This window comes from Vitis vinifera, chromosome 10 (genome assembly GCF_030704535.1).
Source record: "Vitis vinifera cultivar Pinot Noir 40024 chromosome 10, ASM3070453v1".
Lineage (NCBI taxonomy): Eukaryota > Viridiplantae > Streptophyta > Magnoliopsida > Vitales > Vitaceae > Vitis > Vitis vinifera.
Window position 1 is genome coordinate 11,049,143 of NC_081814.1, and position 19,857 is coordinate 11,068,999.

Consider the following 19,857-nt stretch of genomic DNA (forward strand, 5'->3'; position numbering starts at 1 on the left):
ATTATTCATTTTTCATAAAAAAAAGAAGATTCTCAAATATACTTTCCATACAAAACACATATTTGATCCATGTGAAAAGATAAAAATAATATTTTTACACATTTCAAAATACAATATAAAAAAAAAATTATTTTCTTTTATAAAAGTTTGCATTAATTTCTCTTATCTTGAAAAAAGCACTCAAAATCTTGAAGTATTTAACTCTGAAGAAATTCCTCCTCACCTAACATAACATCATACAAGATATTGATTATTGATTATTTATCTAAATATATAAATTTGACAATCTTAAAAAAATATTTTATTTAGTATTAGGGATCCTAATTAATTTCTCATATTAAAATCATTACCATCCAATATTATTTTCAACTTCCTAAATAATAATTTATTTATCTTTTCTAACTTATCTAAATTAAATCTTTTAAGAATATTTATTTGCATTAAACTATCATCAATATTATTTAAATCTCCTACTGAAACTTAACAAATACCACATACAATTCTTTTTTTTTTTTTTTTTTTCCCAACAACTCCACCCTAACTCCATTCATTATTATTATTTCTTTTATTATTATTATTAGTATTTTTAATTTCAATACCCAACAACACCTTAACCTATTTCTCTTCCAAGCCATCAACATCCTTTTCTTCCTCATTGTTTTCCACAATACTATTTACTTCCTTTTCTAGGTCAACTTGTAGGCCTTTTTTTTTTTCAACATGCCAAATCCTTCCTACGCATCTTTTATCATTTTTTTTTTCTAAAGTTAAAACTTTTAACCTCCATACTCACAAAGTTTATGTAATTTTCCCATCCGAAACTATATAATTTTATTTTATTTTATCTACATTTATTAATTTGAGTAATCAAAATTTATCGATTTCCATTAATAAATCAAACTATGTTCATAAATTTTTAATATTTTTTACCTAGAAATTAATTAAAAGAACTCTAACAAAAATTGAGATATTCCAAGATTGTCTAAAGTGTTCAAAACTAATTAACGAATATAAAATGTTAATTAAATGATTAAAAATTTTACTTGAAAATTTGATTTTCAAACCCTAAACCTCCAAATCTTCAGCTCTATGCTCTCTGATATTTCTAATATTGTAAAAGGGTTTTCTGAATGAAGAAGATAGGAAAAATCTAATTTATATCTAGGGGTTTTAAATGCGAAAAGACCTTTTTACCCTTATTAAATTACTTTAATTAATTAATAATTTCTAAATTATAATTTTACCCTTAAATTGGGTTTGGGGTATTACATAAATAGTACCTAATAATATTAAGCATCACATTGTTTTTTTTCTTAATATTTCATTTCTACTAAGTGTTAAGAATTAAAGAAAAACTAATTAATTACTTTTATCATTAAAAAAAATTAAATATTTTAATATTTTTTATCATTCAATACAAAATTTAAGAAACAAGTAATAAATTACTATAAAAAAAAACTATTTAAAATTTGAAAGTAAGCATGCATTTGGTAGTAATTCTAGTAAGTGTTTATAATTGTTATAACACCTAAAAAATTTTATCCTTCAAATATTAAAAAAACTAAAAACACTTTCTAAATTTACTACCAAATACACTCTATAGAGAAAAACAACTTTAAAAAAAAAATTTATTCGCATTTAAATTGAGTATCTATAGCATATAAATTGGGTGATGAATATCCTTTCAAATTAATCCCCTACACCAATAGCATTAATTACAACCAGGGAGGAAAATATTGGGATATATTGGCGATATATCGCCGATATCGTGTATCGGAAGGTTTCGACATGATAAATCATGGTGATATATCGAAGAGGAGAAATTTCGGTAATATCACTAAAAAATCGTCGATATATAGGCGATATATCGATTGGAGGCGATAAATCGCCGATTTTTTTCATTAATCTGTTGACACAAAAAAAAATTGCCGATATTTCTTCAATTTATCGCCGATATTTCTTCAATTTATTGCCGATTTTTCGATGATATTTCTGCAAAAAGAAAACGCCCTCCTCTGCCCAGACTGCCTACCCCTCTGCCCAGGCTCCCTTTCCCCAGCCAATCTCCTGCTTGAGCTCCATTCCCCACTTTGCCTATATATGAGACCTCCACGGTTCCACCTGCCCCTCTACCCAGGCCTATCAGTTTGCCCAAGTTCCCCTTCCCCAGCTAGTCTCCTACCTGGGCTCCATTCCCCACTTTGCCCATGTATAAGACCTCCATTCCCCTTTGTTAATTTTGACCAAACGTGTGTAATATATATATATATATATATATATATATATATATATATTAAAAGTAAGCACAAAAGAATATTTTTGAAAACAAATTAATTATAATTATTATAAAAAAATATAAAAATTATCATCATAATTTTTTTCATAATATTTTTAATATTATTAATAGATTAATTAAATATTAAAAAAATTATAGATATATTATCGTTTATTTTATATCATTTAATATAATTAAATTAAATGAATCATAAATTTAATATTAAATATATTTTAAAATTATATGTATTATAATATTATTATAAAATAATATTTGATGTAATTTAATAATAATTGTACACTTATAAAATTCATATTTTTATCGATGCATACGATATTATTATTAAATATGATAAATTATATTATATATATATCAAATTATTTAATAAAACAATTTTAAAATATCATTATACTTCTAATTACATTTTTATAAAGATTTTCTTATATTTTTATAAATTTTGATCAATTTTAGGCTTATCGATATTTTTTTCCAAAATATCCGCCGATATATCCGATATATTCGTAAAATCGAAATACCGATATATCCGTAATTACCGATATTTTCATCATTGATTACAACCCACCACTGAGATTGACCCAAAAATAAAGTCATACAACCACCTTTCACTTTCACATATTACAAAAAAGACCCAAAAAATATGCATTTGATGAGTAAAGGCACTAAATACAAAGACAATCAATAAAGGTATGGGAATTTTGTTGATGTTGCATTATTCTCATTAGAAATTACAATTGACTTGAACAAAATTCACCAACTGTGCACATATAGGCACTTCACAGAAGGGGAACATCTATACGAGTGACATCTTTCTATTCCATCACCTCTAATCTCATCTTAAGCAGACTTTCTAATGGTGAAAGAGACACTAACAAGATAGGTTTTGTCATTATTTGGGTGATAGCCATGGAAAAATGTTTCTTGACAAAGAAACTCAAATCCCAACAAAAATATGGTTATAACAATTTATTTATTTTTAAATAAAAACAATTTAGAGTGATTTGTCAATATTATTTGCTTTGAATTTGTTTAAGGAAAGTATCTTGACTTCTAGGGATGGTCTCATAATAAAAAATTAAGTTAAGAGTATTCATCATACAAAAAATGAAATTGAAAAAGCCCTAGTTGAATTTCTTGAAGTAGTAATTAAGTCCACTTAAGGATTAATGAACTATAACTATTTTTGGTTGTTAAAAAGTTTTTTAAAAATAAAAATAAAAAGAGAGGTAAGGAAAAAGAAAGAAAAAAATTATAATTGTTTTTTATTTGATTGTCGATTAAGAATTGATGAGAAAATAATCTAAGAGAGTGTTTATTTTTTTAAACTTATTAGTAAAAGGATATTTGTTTTTAATTTTTTATTTAATTTATTACTTATTACTTATTTTTTAATATTTTTAATTAAATCATAAAAGACAAAATACTTAACTTTTTCTATATAGAAAAAGTAACATTTTTAAATCCATTAAAAAATCTCAACCATCAATTCTTATTATCATAATAAATCTTCTTATCTTTTATCTTTTTATTCTTCTATTAACCTCTTTACGGACCACCACCTTTTTCTCTTTTTCACCACTTTAACTTCAACAAATTTTAAAATAATTTTTATTATCTTAAAATTTTTAGAAATATATTAAATTATTTTGTTTTATGAGATAAGAATTAATTTAAAAATTATTTTTCTTAATACATTGAGATGTTGATTTCTAACATGTAAAAAACAAACAACTTAACACTTAATAAAAATAAAATATTAAAAAAACAAACAGCTTAATTAAGAACTATTTAATATTAAATTAAATTAAGTTCTATTAAATATTAAGTTTAAAAAAACAAATACCGCCTAATTATCATTTTTAATATACTTTATATTTTTTATTTTTAAAATTAAAAAATAATAATAATTTTTATATAAAATATAAGAACTCTTTAATCATTTTAAAAACTATTTAAAAAATTAAAAAATTAAAAAAATTTAGAGTTAGAATATTCAAGGAAGGATCCTCAATTTTGTTTCACTACAGCAAGTAAAAATCACATAACCCGTTTTACAAAGGTAAAACTCCAACAACCTTGTTTTTTTTTAAATAAAAACAATTTAGAGTGATTTGTCAATATTATTTGCTTTGAATTTGTTTAAGGAAAGTATCTTGACTTCTAGGGATGATCTCATAATGAAAAATTAAGTTAAGAGTATTCATCATACAAAAAATGAAATTGAAAAAGCCCTAGTTGAATTTCTTGAAGTAGTAATTAAGTCCACTTAAGGATTAATGAACTATAACTATTTTTGGTTGTTAAAAAGTTTTTAAAAAATAAAAAGAGAGGTAAGGGAAAAGAAAAAAAAATTATAATTGTTTTTTATTTGATTATCGATTAAGAATTGGTGAGAAAATAATCTAAAAGAGTGTTTATTTTTTTAAACTTATTAGTAAGAGGGTATTTGTTTTAAATTTATTACGTTAACTTGCTTGAATTGAAAATGATACAAGAAAAAAATGTTTGCATTTGTTAAAAATAATTTACTTTTGAAAAATCATTGCAAGGAAGTTTGAATTGTGACTACATAATCCCTCAATTCCAATGTCCAATTTAAAAATCACAGCTTATTAAGGAAAACCAAATAGATTTGAGCATACCACCAGTGAGGCTGGGAGAAAAGGAAGAAGTAACATATGAAGCAGTGATAACTGCAGTGAGGAAAGTTGTGAGGCTGAATAGAGCCATCCAGGCCAAGGATGGTCACTGGCCTGCTAAGAACGCTGGTCCTTTGTTTTTCGCACCTCCTTTGGTATGTTTTCTAAGTACCCATTTTTTGAAGAAAAAAAAATGATTATTGAATTTAATTTATGAATTAACTAACTCTTAAAGTGTTATTCCAAATTGATATGCAGATCATGGTGCTATACTTAATTGGAACCCTGAATATTGCCCTAACACCGAAACACATAGTACTGGAGCTTCTTCGCTACATTACTAACCATCAAGTACTAATCAAACTCATCTCATCATCTTTAATTGGCTCACAATATCTTCATCTCCTATTTGGAATAGTAATGGAATGTGTTGGATGATTAGAATGAAGATGGTGGGTGGGGATTCCATATCGAGGGGTACAGCACAATGCTTGGAACAACCCTCAGCTACATCTCCATGCGTATACTAGGAGTAGGACCGGATGACAAGGCTCTGGCAGCAGGAAGGAAATGGATTCTCGATTGCGGGGGTGCAACCTATTCACCATCTTGGGGGAAGTGTTATCTCTTGGTGAGTTCATAAGTTGGTGATTTTATGTAGGCTTGGAAGAAAGATTTTCCATTGCTATTGGCTTAATTGATTTTTGTGTGTTTTAAGGTGTTTGGGTTGTATGAGTGGTCTGGCTGCAACCCTTTGCCACCAAAGTTTTGGCTTTTCCCTTCATTTTTGCCTATGCATCTAGGTAAGCAATATGCAGTACCTGTATATTTAGTATTTTGATCTCAATTAGGCTTCATGGTTTTATTTTATGAACTTGTTTTCAATTGAAATGTTTGTGTTGCGGATAAAATTTGGTGCTATTGTCGAACAGTTTACATGCCTATGTCGTATTTACACGACACAAGATTTCAGCCACCCATTACTCATCTGGTTCTACAACTGAGGGAAGAAATGCACACTGAACCATACCGTGAAATCGATTGGGCTAAACCGTGGCTTTTATGCGCAAAGGTTGGTAGTTTGGTTGATTGTAGAGAAAGTGGTTTGGGATTTTGCAGTTGCTAGTTTTGGTTTTATAATGAGACATTTTTGCTATATTTGGAGTGCAATTTTTTTGTGAGAAGGGGCATGCTAAATCCACCCCCACCCCCATTAACCTTGTGCTAAAATATTGAACGGATGCAAGAAGATTACTACTACTCCCATTCCCTCATACAAGATGTGCTTTGGGGTGGGCTTTATCACTTTGGTGAGCTGATTCTGAAACATTGGCCTGTCTCCAAAATTAGAGACAGGGCTGTAAAGAAAGCAATTGAAATCATTCACTAGGAAGATGAGAACTGTAGATATATAACTCAAGGGTGTGTGGAAAAGGTGAGTGAGAGTGTGAGAAGAGAGACATAATAGATTAGAAGGAATGTTGGAATGCGTTGGGGTCAAGTAATTGAAGGTTTAGACATTGTTCTTATATTGGGGCAACATCAATTTCTGCAGTCTTTCCACATGATGGGTGTTTGGGCAGAGAATCCAGACTCAAATTCAGATGCTTTCAAGCATCACCTTGCCCGAATTCCTGGCTACTTATGGATGGCAGAGGATGGAATGAAAGTGCAGGTTTGTTACAACACCCAACCATTTTGGTTCTACTCAATTATCACCTCCAAATTCACCATCCATAATGTTCACTTGTTGCTGTAACTGCAGGGTTTTGGGAGTCAGCTATGGGACACTTCTCTTTGCATTCAAGTCATCCTGGAAAGTGGTATGGTTGAAGAATACGGGACTACTCTCAAGAAAGGTCACGACTACGTTAAATTATCACAGGTTTCTTACCTATTCACTCCCAAAACCTCTACCACTACCATGCTTTGTATCTCCATTAAGCTTACAACCATTATCATACCAAATTTAAATTGCAGTGTTAAGAAAATCCATCAGGTGACTATCGGAGTAGGTATTGTCACTTTTCAAAAGGAGCCTGGACTTTCTCTGATCGCGATCATGATTGGCAAGTCTCTGACTGCACATCTGAAGCATTGAGGGTAGGATATACAGCTTTATTCTGATCATATACTACAGTAATTAATATAGAAGTTCCTCATGCATATCCCTTTTTTTTTTCCCCACAGGTCGTGTTGTTACTATCACAATTTCCAGAAGAACTTGTTGGTGAAAAGGCTGAACCTCAGTGCTTATTTGATGCCGTCAATTTCCTCTTCTCCTTGCAAGTACGTACACATATTTTGCTTCACTTGTGACACTCAAAATTGTTGCTAGATTAATATTCCAATTTTTTAAATTCACAAAGTCTAACCATGGCCCTTTTTTTGTTATTTTCCAAAGGGCAAAAGTGGTGGTGTGGCAGCAGGAGCTGAAGAATGGTTGGAGGTAATTTCTTTCATTCACAAATAGATGTTGTTACCAAATTTTTGAGGCCTCAGTGAATGCAGTTGAGTCTAGGACTAACAGATTCTTGGTTTTGATTCACTTTCTTTTATTTTTCAGAAGTTGAATCCTTCAGAACTTTTCACCAACATAGTCACTGAGCATGAGTAGGTTGTTATATATCTAATTCATTTCCATTTCAGTGTCCATGTCCATTTCCATTTCCATGTCCACTTTCACATCATATACACTCATTAATGTTACCTATTTGGCGGTTTAGGTATGTGGAATGCACATCATCAGCTATCCAAACTCTCCTGTTGTTCAAGAAATGGTATCCTAATCATAGAAGGAAAGAAGTAGACAACTTCATTTAAAAGGCAACCAGTTATGTTGAGGATGTATAGAGGCCGGATGGATCTTGGTATGCATCTATTTCGTTTTTGGCTACTTAGTTGAGGAGATGGAAATGGATGATGGTTTTGAGTTTGAAGTAAAAATTATCATGTAAAACAATAATTGCAGGTCTGGTGGCTGGGGAGTTTGCTTCACCTATGCTACATGGTTTGCATTATCAGGGTTAGCTGTTGTTGGGAAAACATACTCAAACAGCAAAACCGTTCGTAGGTGATTGGGGAGAGATCTATCTTTCATGCCCAGACATGGTAATTCTCATTGTAACTCAATGCCATCGCTTGGAAAATATGAGCTGGATATTTTACTCGTCAGTTTAGTCATCATTGTACAGGTGTATGTACACCTAGAGGGGGATCGCACAAATTTGGTACAAACCGCATGGTGTTTGATGGGTCTAATTGAAGCCGGATAGGTTACTCTTGAATTTGATTCATTTAATGGTTACTTCTCATAAGTGCTTATGAAAGAGAAAAATATTTTGACAGAAACTCCAAATTTCCCTAAATAATTTACAGGAAGTAAAATTTTTCATTCTTTCTTCTAAACTAGGTTGAGAGAGATCCAACCCCTCTACACAATGCAGCTAAGCTACTGATTAATTCATAATTGGACAATGGGGATTTCCCTCAAGAGGTAATTCTGACTATGATCTTGGTTGGTTATAAGTTATTAACCGATCAAAACTGTTTTCACAGGCATTATTTCCTTCTTTGTTTTTGGATGCATCTTAACCTTGAAATAATGATCACGGGAAATCATTGGAGTCTTCATGAATAACTATATGCTACACTATGCGAGCTATAGAAACATCTTCCTGACATGGGCTCTTGGAATGTACCAAAGATGTGTTCTGAAGCCTTCCTAGAAGCTCTAAGCACTAAGCTCAAGTAAAATGGTTTCCTCTTTATGCTTTCTTCTTCTTTGTTTAAACCAAAATAAGGTGTTTCGTCGTATGTGAATGTACTCATCTTAAATGTATAAGTCAATACAAGCTCAATAGTAATATAAAAATGCAAGTCTTCAACATCTTCTGTCATTTGACAACTTTCATTCTCATGTATAGTCGAAGTTATTATTGAAGACACTTCTTTTGAGAACAAGATGCAAGCTACACTTCAACTGTAGCACCCAAGTTAATTTTTTGGGGTAAAGTAGTAAATTTGAAAGAAATAAAATAAAATAAAAGAGTTAAATAAATTAATTTATCAAGGGTAGAAAAGTTTTTTTGCTCTTAAAAGTCCTGAGTATAAATTTAATTTTTCTTATCTTCTCTATTAGAAAACCCTTTTACATGTAGATTTTTTAGAGCACGGTATTGAAAATTTATGAATATTGGTTATCTTATTGATAGAATTTAGGAAATTTCGAATATCCAAATGAATAAAAAGAATGAAGAAAGAAAAATAAATCATACACTATGAGATTTTTTTTGAAAAAGAAAATATAGGAATTATAGAAAGAAATAAATAAAAATAAAAGTTGCATGATTACTAATAGTTATATATATATATATGCTAGGTGAGGAGTAGATTCTTTGAGGTAGGGGAAATTAATACAGATATAATAAAAAATAATAATTTTCTTTTTATATGTTATTTTCAAATATGTAAAATGTTACTTTTGTTTCTATGCATGCATCAAATATATACTTTGCATGAAACATATATTAGAACTTTTTCTTTTATGTATGTGAGAAAAAATGTTGAGATATATTTTGAATAAATGAAACAAAATCTCGACTCTAGTTTGTTTGACCCTACTCAACCTTTTGACTCTTGTCAATGAGATACAACAATTGATTTTTTGGCCTTTGTCAGTGTAATATAATAGTTTATTTTTACATTTCTTGATAGGGAATATAATTATTTTAAATCTCAATTTTTAGAGGTTTGGTTAGAAGTTACTAGTACTAGTTTTTTTGTCAATAATAGTTGACATTATTAGAATATTTGTTTTAATTTTTTTTTTTAACATTGTTAAATGTTAGAATTTACTTACTATTAATTATTGACAGTAATTGGTTTTTTTTTGACAAAACCAATGCTGAGAATTTAGCATCGTAGGCTTGCTCAGAATATCACTAACTCTGCTCACATTTCCATGGACTTGCTCCTCCTCGCCATTTCAGCATCTGGACAAAGGCTATGCATTAATACCCCACTCATTCACAGAATTCTACTAAACTCTTTTCGCTGCATCTCTTGATGAGTTTCTTCTCTAATAGATGGTAGACTACAGAGTACAGAGTAGAGAGAATCCCCAACAGCATTGGGAAAAAGTAGTAAATTCAATTAATACAATATGCAATTCAAAACTATGATGAAGTGGGCAATACCCGTGTTCTAATGAACACGGATATTCAATCATATACTTATGAGCGCAAACTGAACGTTCATGAATTTAAGTCGTGCTCTTTGGAGCATGGTCTAATCGTGTGCACTATGACACGAAACGGAAGTTATGTCCTAACAAATATGAATAAAGCCGTGTTCCAATGAATACAACCTATGATTCGTATTATTGAGAACACAAACCATAGTCCGTGTCCATAAGAACACAAACCAAAATCTGTGTTCACAAGAACACAAGTAAAAAATTATCTCTACATGAATTCAGTTACTAGGATTCAGATAATATTTTCTGTTGTAAACTGTTTTGTTCTACACTACTCTACTGAGAAGATGACACATGTATTCACTAAAAGTATAAAAATTGAGAAAAATTCTAAAAGATGTTAAACAAAAAATTAGTGCAACTAGGGATGGCAATGGGACCGGTTTTTTTTGGGTACCCGCCCCTAATGGGACGGGGTTTAAATTTAATAAACGAGTTTTAAATGAGTATGAGATTTTTTTTTTAAACCCGGTGCGGGTTCGGGTATTGCCCCATCCCGCCCCGCCCCGTCCCGTTTACATATACAATTAAATTAAATTTAAATTTTAAAATTAATTTAATTTAAAATTTTATTTTACTATTTTTAATATATAGATAATAATAAAAAATTTAATAAAATGATTTATAAAAAATATAATAATTTTATTATTTATAAAATATATTTATTTTAATGTAATTAAAAAAATTAAAAAAAAAAAGCTAAACGGGGCGGGGCGGAGCGGGTATGAAAAATTCTCATACCCGCCCCACCCTGTTTAATTTTTTAAACGGGACGGGGATGAGAATTATTTTTAATAAACGGGGCGGGGTTGGGATGGGGGCGACCTATCCCGAACCTGCCCCGTTGCCATTCCTAAGTGATTCAAGAAAACAAACAAAATAAATATTATTCTATAAAATATTTTTTTTATAAATATTATACAATTTTGAATCAAATTTAGATTACACTTGAATTAAACTACATTAAAACCTAATTATAGCACTAACATGATTACCCAAATATATATATATATATATATATATATAGGTTAACTTCACTCATCTTACGAGGTTTAAACTAAATACAATTAGCTTCTATTAATAAAATTCGTCAAACACCTCCCTTATTTTGAATTAGAAGGGAGGTGAGTAAAAATATCAAATGAAAATGATGGGTGAGACATTTGATGAAATTTTAAACTGATAGAGACCAAAAGAATTTAGCCTAAACCTTAGAAGGGTTAATGAAATTAACCTTTATATATATTCTTAATTTTTGTAAACGAGAGATGGTAGGTAAGAAGGTGCATTGGTTTCATTATAATAATTTAAAACATGGAATTTGGAAAGACATATGTATAGGGATTAATGAGTGTGTAGAATGGAGCAAATTGGTTAGGGTGGAGTGACTCATAATTGAATTGGCTATGAATCTAAAGTTGAAAACAACGTGGCTCAACTTTCCTCCTCAAATACCATGTGGTGCTTATTTCAAAAGGATGAAAGTCAATTTTGACACTCAAAATTCTAAGTCACCCATTCCATAGCATGCTCACCCCTCAATTTGAGCTCTTCATCCATATTATTAAATTTGAGTCATTAAAAAAAGTTTAAGTATTTGACAAAATCAAAATTCTAAGTACAACAATTGATATCAAAAGACCATATGACAATTTCCGATTAATGTCACCTAAAATAATTATGCTTAAGGTAGCTACTTTATTCAAATCTTTAAGTTGACAAATAGTTTTTCATTCAACTTTGCAAAAAGTCATATTTAGCTATGATATTATATTGTACTAATAGTCTTCCATTAAATTTGCATGATTTTTTTTTTATTGTTTCTTTAATTTGAACTCACTCAAAAGACTTTGAAATTGAATAAAAGTAAATAAATGTTTTTTTAATTATGTTTTCCATTTTTAATTTTGTTTTTTATTTATAATTTTTTTTTTGTAATTCTATAATAAGAAGTAAAAAAATAATTTTGTAACATTTTTTAACCATTTATAGTATTTTATAGACAACATGTTATTATTATTGATTTGACAAAAAAACATATAAATAGGTGTTAATTTTCTATTTTTAAATGTGTTTAAAAATTAAAAATAAAAACCTTTTAGCTTACGTTTGGTTGGCGGGATAAGATATGATAAGATATATATCCTACAAACATGATATTTTAAGGTAGCATATCAAACGAGATATATTATGTTATATTATATTTACATTTAATTTTTGAAATGAGTAAAAAATAATAATATGAAATATATATTATTTTAAATGTTTAAAATGAAAATTATATCACATTCCAATATTTTTAATTTAAAAATTGAAATTTCTCTTATATTTAACAATATTCATGATTAATAATTTATATATTAATATTAGTTTATAATTTTTTGTTAATTTTATTTTTTAACCATAAATTTAATTTATAAAAAAAAAATTATTTTGCAAAATGAGTATAAAAAAATTAAAAATTGATAAAAAATAAATAAATTTATGATACATCGGATATGCATAGTTTATATCTTTGCATGAGATTAACATATTTAATTGTAAAAGAGATAAAAATAAAAAATAAAAAATAGATGGTGGATAATATATCTCACTACTTATCCTATATTATATTTGGTTGAACATAAGATATGATAAGTGATAGATAATTTATCTTATCCCATTACCAACTAAACATTGAATATGATATAATATCACATCCCTTATACTATCTCATACTATGTTCAACCAATAAAACATGACCTTAATATCTTTGCGCACAAAAGCCTTGTAAAAGCTAAAGATCTCACGTAGAGGAAATAAAATGAAAAAATGTTCAAGTTTAATGGCTAAAAGATTTGGTTGGCTATCAATGTCTTACTCACCTTTGTGAAAACCCCCATTTTAATGACTCCATTTTCTAGATGGTAATTGATATTTTTGAGGAAAAAAGAGAGGAAAAGAATTGATGTTTCTTACTCAAATTGCATAAACCTTGTAAAAAAGTTAGAAGATCCCACATAGAGAAAATAAAATGAAAAGATGTTCAAATTTAATGGCTAAAAGAGTTGGTTGGCTATCAATGTTTTACTCACCTTTGTGAGAATCCCCATTTTGATGAATCCATTTTCTAAACGGTGATTGGTATTTTTGAAGAAAAAAATGAAAAGAATTAATGTTTTTTACTCAAATTGTAGATGTCCTAATGTTGTCTAGCCCATGAGCCCATGTGTTAGGCTATTTTATATTTGGGTATTCCCTAAGCCCAAATATAGATATATAAATAGCATTTAATCTTTGGTATTATGAGAGAAAGGAGACTTGATTGAGAAAAAGAAAGAAAATTAAGGTTGTTTTTTGGGCACTATTCTGGGGCTTAAGGTGAAGTTTCATGTTCTTTCATAAACCTTTTAGGGAAGTCCCTGTGGTATGTTTTCTCTCCGATTTCTTTTTGTTCATGTTTCCTAGGGTGATGGATTCCCGCCTCAAGCATTGAGATATTTATATAAGTTTTCAAGGTGAAAAAACATGTTCTTGATTATCATTCTTGATTCTTGTTAGGTTGTTATTATTGTTGAGGGTGGTTGTTATTGTGGAGTGGTGGTTATTATTATGGAGGAATCTTTTAACCTTGACAAGTGAATACTCTGATCTCTCTCTTTATCTTCCCAACAAGTGGTATTAGAGCCTGGTTGTGGGAACCCTTATTCTTTAAAGGAATAGAGATAGAAGAAAACTCAACCTCCATAATAAAACTTAACAATTCAAATTGGGCTATATGGAAGTCCATGATGGAAGATTTTCTCACCATCAAAGATTTGTTAGATACTCTTAAGGGTGAATAAGATAGACCCAAAGAAATTTTTGATTTGGAATATGATAAGATGAACAAAAAGGCAATTGCTTATATTAGGCAATGGCTTGACACATCCTCACATCACCATGTGGCAAATGAAACAAATTCCCATAATCTTTGGAAGAATTTGGAATAAGTGTTTGAACAAAAAATTGTTGGGAATAAACTTTTCTTGTTAAAAAAGTTAGTGAACATGAAGTTAAAGGAAGGAACACTAATGACAAATCACTTGAATGCTTTTCAGAGTATTGTTAATTAGTTGATTGCTATGAAAATGGTTATAGATGATGAGATGCAAGCATCTTTGTTGTTGTGTTCACTGCCAGACAGTTAGGAAACTTTTGTTGTGACCATTTTCGAATGGTGCATTGTCTATGGAGCTTATGAAGGGAAATTTGTTCAATGAAGAGACAAAAAGGAAGGCTTATGAACAGAAAATGCACAGACCCTCATCATAAAAAGTAGAGGAAGAAACAAGAATGGAGGATAGAAAGGTCATGACAAGTTTGAGAGAAGGTCCTAGTCCAGAGATAAAATCAAATGTTTTCATCATGGAAAAGAGGAGCATATGAAAAGGAATTGTCGAATTTGGAAAATGGAACAAAATAAGCAAAATCAGGAAAAAAAAGATGAGAAGAATATCATAGCCTCTGTATCCAACAATGATGAAGTTTTAATGCTCTCAAATGAGTGTTTGCAAGTAGACGAGCAATGAGTTGAGTGGATTGTAGACACTATAGCCTCTTACCATGGTACTCTTCACTTGGAGTTGTTTTCTAATTATATAGTTGGAGACTTTAGCACAATTAAGATGAAAAACTCTAGTTACTTCAAGATTGTAGGGATGAGTGATGTTTGCTTTGAAACCAACATGAGGTGCAAGATGACATTGAAATATGTAAGACATGTTCCGGATTTACGCCTTAATATGATGTTAGGTCTTATCTTGGACAAACAAGGTTATGAAAACCACTTTGGCAAAGGCAAATGGAAGCTTACTAAGAGCTCATTGGTTGTTGCAAAAAGAAAAGCATGCTACACTTTGTATAAGACCTAAAGGAAGTTTGTAATGATGAGTTATGCTATAAAGGGTACTTCCTTAGAGTTGTGACATAAAAGGTTGGGGCATATGAGTGAGAAAGGATTGCAAGTTTTGACAAGGAAGTTCTTAATTCCCTTAGCTAAAAATGAATCTTTATCTTCTTGTGATCATTTTTTGGTTAGAAAACAACATAGGGTTTTCTCTAGTAGCGATCTACGAAGAAGTTAAAAAAGTTAGAGTTGGTACATTGATGTTTGTGGCCCTATGGATGTGGAAACTCTTGGAGGCAACAAGTACTTTGTCCTTTTTATTGATGATGCTACCAAGAAGGTATGGATTTATTTGCTCAGATCAAATGATCAAGTCTTTTAGTATTTTCTACAATTTCATGCCATGGTTGAGAGAGAGACTGGAAGAAAATTGAAGTGTCTCACGTCTGATAATGAAAGTGAGTACACCTCAAGGGAGTTTGAAACTTATTACACTAAGAATGGTATAAAGCATGAGAAAACAATTCCTGGCACTCCACAACATAATGGTGTCGTTAAAAGGATGGATCGCACCATCATTGATAGGGTTAGGTGTATACTGAAGATTACAAAGTTGTCTAAGGCGTTTTGGGGTGAAGCTGCTCAAATTGCATACTATTTGATAAACAAATCTCCATCAAGTCCATTGAACTTTGAGGTTTTAGAGAAGGCATGGATAGGAAAAAATGTTTCTTATTCCCACTTAAAAGCCTTTGGGTGAAAAACTTTTGTGCATGTTTCCAAAGAACAGAGATCCAAACTTGATGATAAGACAGTTCTACATGTCTTTGTTGTGTATGGTGGTAAAGTGTTTGGATTCAAATTGTGGGATCAAACCTTAGGAGATTTTGACAAAACTAATCAATCTAAAGGTACAAGTGATGAGTTCATTCAGTTGGTACCTATTCCTCTATCATTAAAGCAACCTAGAAATGAAGATGAGGAAATTAATGAGCTACCAAGAGATGATAGTGCTAGTGACATACCTGTATAGGAGCTAATTTAGCATGATGAGTAGGAAGAGCAGTCATTTCATCAGGATGATTTGGTAACCCAGGCTAGGAGGTCTACTAGAGAGCATCGTCCCTCTACTAGATATCCCTTTTTTGAGTACATGTTAGTAATTGATGAGGGAGAGCCATAAAGTTTTCAAGAAGCTATGCAAGATGAGAGGGATTCTGATAACCCGACTCTTGGTAGCTTGGCATGTAAGGGTATCAACAAAATTTATACCTAAGGTCCTTACACTAAAGTAGCAAAGCTACTATAGCATAGTGGCTCTAGGATCGAACACTGGGAAGGGTTTTTACTTTAACTGGTGAAGTTCGGAGGATGGAGTGAACTTTTCTTAATAAAAATTAGGTTAAGATGAAAACATAAAAAGATGAAGGTGTTGTACTAAACTAACATGAAAATAGGTTAAAAGATGGAAAAAGAAGTTTCTCAAAGCTTTGGATAGCCATGCTTAACTCACAGTGTAAAAATGGAGATTTTGGAACTTTTCACCTCGAGTTGGGGAAGCAACTCAGGTGATGCTTACTTCCCGAACCGGTATGTGTTTAACAACTAAGTTTTAGTCCTTGAAAACTTACAAAAAGGGTAGTTGAACCTCATAAATGCTCTTTTAATGAATAGGTCATCTCCTCGACTTGCAATACAATGGCTCGTAGGAGATAACTAATGAACGTCAGTGGATCTAACAATAAGAATCCACTGAGACCAAAAGGTTATCAAGTATTGGCCATTCAAAGCAAGTCAGAGGGATTAAAAGCTTTACTTTGAATGAAAACATTTATGACGCTCAGCTACTTACATTCATGGCTTGGAAATCTCCATCCTGACACGGGAGCTTCACATGGCATCCATTACTTCAAGAAACTAAAAGGTTTTAGCCTCTCATCCTTGGGGATTTCATCCTCCAAGGATGTTTGGCTACTAAGAAAATAGAAAATAGTAGAGAGAAAAAGAAAGCAAAAGATACTTCGTATTTCACTAAATGTAAACTTTACAAAAAGTTGGTCTCCTGGGGAAAGTTCCCCCGACTGCTTAAAAATGAAAATTACAAAACAATACATATCAGGTTGTTTACCCTTGTATCCTTGCTTAACAACTAAGGAATCATCTAATTGGTGGATTACAAGGAGAGAATTGGGATTTAGACAACAAATATCTGAGGCAAAATAACAAAAAACGTTGGCCGCAAATATCTGGAAGCACTCAGGAGAATTTCGCAGGCGCACAAAACGGCTGCAAAATTTCGCAGATGAACAAGATGGCTGCGAAATCATTTCGCAGCCGAAGGCTGATTTCGCAGCCAAAGGCTGATTTCGCAGCCCTGCGAAATTGGCCTTCAGCTTGGAGTGATCTGCTTCCATTGGCTCTAACTTCTTCATTTCAACTCCGATTTGCGAACCGTTTGAAGCATTGGATTGTTGACTTCCCGATATTCGAAGCGACATAAAGTATGCATAAATTGGACTTCAGGAAGTACTCCAAAAGTGGCTGAAATGACTGTCATCAAGAATGCTTCAAGGTGGATTCTCTCTTTACTTCTCCTCCTTGCAATCCGGATTGGTTATGGCAAAGGACTTTAAGGCTTCAAATCTCTGATTCTTCATGTTCCTGAGCTTTCTATTGCTTTACCATGGATTCCAAATAACTCTCCTCCATCTTGGATTGCTTTGGTGATCAAATTACTAACAAAAACACCAAAACTTACACAAAGTGATTAGAAGTGATTGCAAAGGTCCTTAATATGTTAATTGGGTTAAAGGGCAATAATTACTACTCAAAAGTGTTTAAAAGAGTTAATTACAAGCTATCAAATAGCCCTTTTTGAGTAGTAATCACTCCCCCCAACCGACATATTGCTAGTCCCTTAGCAAATAAGGAGAGAAAAACTAAGCAAACAAAGTAGTAAACAAAAAAGAGGTCATGCAAATCATTCCAAAAAAATAATTGAGTGGCATGACCGATATCAAAACACATCTCACATGGTGAACTAAAGATATGAAGATTCAAAATGCAATAGGAGTTGTCAAAGCTAAAAACTTAAACAAAAAGTACAAAGAGTGGAGATTATGCAATTAAGTGTCAAAAGAATCTCTACTCTCAAGGCTCCAAATCAAACTCTTCCATAATGAGCTAAGTGTTAACGAGATTAGGCTCCGGATATAGTATATACAACTATCCTCACCCTCCAACCTAAGCTTTTCTCGAACAAAGGCAAAATTAACCAACTCTTAATAGGTTAGGAACGCACCTTCTTATTCACAATTCTTTTTACTCACTAAACTTTAACCAATTCACCTATGTAGCAAGCAGAGGATCGATGACTCCCAACCAATCAAGGTTTAGGGCATCGGGTTTTAAAGGCTTTTGCCACCCCTTCGGATCATGCTTAGGCTTCAAGGAAAGAATAGAAGCTTATTCTTTTTTTTTTTTTTTTTTTTTTTTTTTTTTTTTTTTTCTCTTTTTCTTTTTCTAAGACTCATTGGCCTTTTTGAGGTGTCCCAACACTATTAAAAAGAGGTTAAGTAATGAACCAAGTCAAAATTTTCCTAAGCTTAGAAGGCGAGAAAGTTTTACATCATATACCCGGGATCTAATGTGCACTGTGTGTGTAAAGCTTGAAATGGAAGAAATAAGTTCGAAAACAAAGAGAGTTTTAATAGATTATCAACTTTGAAAGCATAAAACAAACTCAAAGACTTAAATAATTAAGTTAAAACTCGACTTATCCTATTTTATTTTTGAGAAATTATCTTTAACAACCATAGAGAAAAATTTTTAAAATTAAACAAAAGTAACCTAAATTACCAAAAAATTTAGTATTAACAATAATAATAATAAAAAAACTTCCTTCCTCAACTGTCTCCCCCCAACCAAGCTGAGCATTGTCCTCAATGTGGTATGAGCGATTGAAATTACAGGGAGGGAGTGGTGCCTCCTGAGTGGATGTAATTTGAGTAGACAAGGAGAAACCACATGTTTCAAAAAGAAAATAGATATGAGTAGAGGAATAAAAATAAAATAATACCAAGAGTATGCAAAAAAATGATAGAGTTGTATTACTTCATGAAAGTACATTAAAGATGATAACAAGTAATACAACCAATCCCAAAATATATCATAACAAAAGCATGGGATTGCAAGTGCTACTATAATAAGAAAGTGCATAAAGAAAATACATAAAGTAAACTATGGAAATGATCAAGTAGATGGGTGCTGATGATGTGAAGATAATGACTCAGGTGGATGTCTGTGTGTCTCCTGGAGTCGGCTCTGTGGGCTCTAAGGGGGCAGGCATCTGGTGCTGAGGAGCTGATGGAATACCCAGATGGCTCTGAATCTGCCTCAGAATGGCAGTATGCTGAGTCTGAGTAGCAATAATTTGCTCCTGATGAGCACGAAGAGCTGCCATCTCCTGAGTAAGAGTGCTCTGTGAAGTGGTCAATGTCTGCAAAGTGTGACATAGAGCTCTGTACTCGGAAATGGATATGGTAGTCCTCGGCTCTGCTGAAGAGGAGGGCTGTGATGTGGATGAAAAAACAGGGGAAGGCTGTGGTGTGGCAGGAGAAGCAGAGGGTGCAACCTCAGGTATGGGCTCTGCAGAGGGCACTACAGGGGCAGGTGCTCTCGTGTCAGCTGGTGTATCTATGGGCTGTGGCTCCTGTGGCTGCTCTGCATGTGGAATCCCTGGATGCTCTACTCCAGCTGGGGCTCCTGGCTCTGCACTATAGGCTGTCATATTCGTCCATTT

The 19,857-nt window shown here is 31.7% G+C and overlaps 1 pseudogene; it reads left to right on the plus strand.

The window, feature by feature from the left end:
• Positions 1-1,798: 1,798 nt before the first annotated feature.
• Positions 1,799-19,857, plus strand: part of LOC100246298 (beta-amyrin synthase 1-like) — a 92,108-nt pseudogene continuing 74,049 nt past the window's right edge.